The 2,080-nt window shown below is 57.9% G+C and overlaps 1 long non-coding RNA gene across 1 annotated transcript; it reads right to left on the minus strand.

Moving 5' to 3' along the window:
* Positions 1-554: 554 nt before the first annotated feature.
* LOC136284648 (uncharacterized) lies at positions 555-1,436 on the minus strand. Its single transcript, XR_010719246.1, has 3 exons — positions 1,327-1,436; positions 1,103-1,231; positions 555-636 (listed from the first exon to the last, which is right to left on the minus strand). It is a non-coding gene; the product is annotated as an uncharacterized lncRNA (long non-coding RNA).
* Between the last annotated feature and the right edge of the window lie 644 nt (positions 1,437-2,080).

Raw genomic sequence — 2,080 nt, forward strand, 5'->3', positions numbered from 1 at the left:
GAGATCCAGCACCAGGGACCCTGAGCCTCACCCCCAGCAGCTGGGAATCCCCTGTCACAACCCAGCCCTGGAGAGCCCCCCCAGAACTGGCAATTCCCGCGGGTGCGTCCGCCCGCAGGCCAAGAGGCTCCGGCTGTGCCGGGACAGGGCCCAGGTCGGGCAAATGCTGCAATAAACAGGCGCACACAACTCCCACAGCGGGAACAGCTGGGCTCAGCCTCCTCCGGCGTCGCCCCAAAGCCTGGCCAGGGCTTCAGGAGCAATGCAGGAGCTGCCTTTGGCCCCGCTCCTCCCAACAAGGCCACAGGACTCATCTCAGGGCCCTGTCCGGCCTCTGAACACAGAAAGGTCAAGCCATGTTTCACTAATGAGCACGGACCTAGCCCAGAACACTAATGATCCTGGCTACCGCACTGCCGGCAGGATACAAACACAACATCTGGGTTGAAGGCTCACCCAGAGGTCAGCTTTGCCTCAAGACTCTGCTTCAGGCCTCAGGCCTTCAGGAAGTCCCAAGGTGCTTGAACCTCTGCGCAAAGCCTGCTCCCATCTCCTGTGGAACCTCACAGATCAGGCAGCACTTCCTCGGCCCACTCCTGAGGCTATTTAGCCTGCCAGCAAAGAGCAGGGGCTGACCTGGGAATGACAGAAGGCAGGGAGGGGAAAGGACCCTTTTGCTTCCATCCAGAAAGCCAAAGGCCGTCAAAAAAACCCTCTGGTGAACACCTGAGCAGCACCAGGAGATGAAAGGCCTGGCACTCCTGACTCCCAGAGCTCCCAGCGCTGCCTTGCCCCTCACCTTCAGCCCTCGTCTTGGACAGCAAGGCAATCCCAGGGACAGAAATCCAGGCTCCTGCTGCTCCTGGACGGAGGCACCCAACAGCTCTGTGCTGGCTGAACATGTCAGCAAAATCAGGATGCTGCTCTTCCTTGGGCAAAACTCCAGCCACTAAAAAGCTGGAATGCAGGACAACCCTGCCTCTCCACCAGGGCACTTGGATCCAGCCCTACTGACACATGGACATTTGAGACAGGAATCCATAACCCTCCGTGAAATCACATCACAGCCTCCAGGTGTTTTCCTGTTCGTGTCCTCACTTACCTGGCATAGGCTTCTTCCAAGGCTTTGCAGACACTTTGCCTCTAGCCAAAAAGATTAACATCGCCTTCTTTCCAGCTTTCAAGAAGTCACAGCAAGTCATCCTGGTCCCATGTTCCACATCAGATTCTCCTGTAAAAAGAAAGATATTTTTTCTGTTCAGATCATTTCTCAAGCTGTCAAGAAAAGCAGGATCCCACATGCACTCCCAGAAATTCTCTCAACACCATTTGCTGCTTCTCTCTCTGGCAGGGCACCAACAAGTCCTGGGACACTTCTTGTTCCCTGCTGGCCAGTGACCTTGAGCGATAAAAGAAGGCACCAGTATTGCTGCTAATTTTACAGCCACGGGCTTTGAACTTTCCACAAGTTAAAAGCAGAAGCAGACACTCCTCATCGGGCTCGAGTTCTCGCTTCCTGGCCCAGGAGACGCGCGGCCGCAGCTGCTCGAGCTTCTCTACCACTGCAGAGCGCGCCGAACACGGCAGGCGCACGGCAGGTGACGAACAAGCGACTTCTCCAATCCCGGCCCCGGAGAGGCGTGGCCGCCGCTCCTCGAGCTCCTCCGCCTCTGCACAGCGCTGCACGCACGGCAGGAGCACCGGAAGTGACGAAACAGCGAGGCCACGCTTCCCGGCCCGGGAGACGCGTGTCTGCCGCTCCTCGAGGATCTCAGCCGCCGCAAAGCACGCCGAGCAGGTAAGCGCACTGCAGATAATGAATAAGTGAAATCTTGCTTCCCAGCCCCGAAAATGCACTTTCGGTGCTGGAGGAGCTTCTCTGCTTGTGGGCAGCACGGAAACCGCGCCCAGCCGCTGTTCGCAGCCAGCCTGCAGCATACCGCCGGAGAGTGCACTAGGCGCGGCCAAACGGCGTTTGCTCGCTTCCCAGGCTAGGAGAAGCACTTGCCGTGCTGCAAACAGCTTCTCTGCCTGTAGAGAGCTCGGACACAGCGTTTGACGCTGTTCCAAGCCTGCCTGC

This window comes from Chamaea fasciata, unplaced genomic scaffold (assembly GCF_029207755.1).
Source record: "Chamaea fasciata isolate MVZ Bird 193981 ecotype frontalis unplaced genomic scaffold, bChaFas1.0.hap1 SCAF_1221, whole genome shotgun sequence".
NCBI lineage: Eukaryota > Metazoa > Chordata > Aves > Passeriformes > Sylviidae > Chamaea > Chamaea fasciata.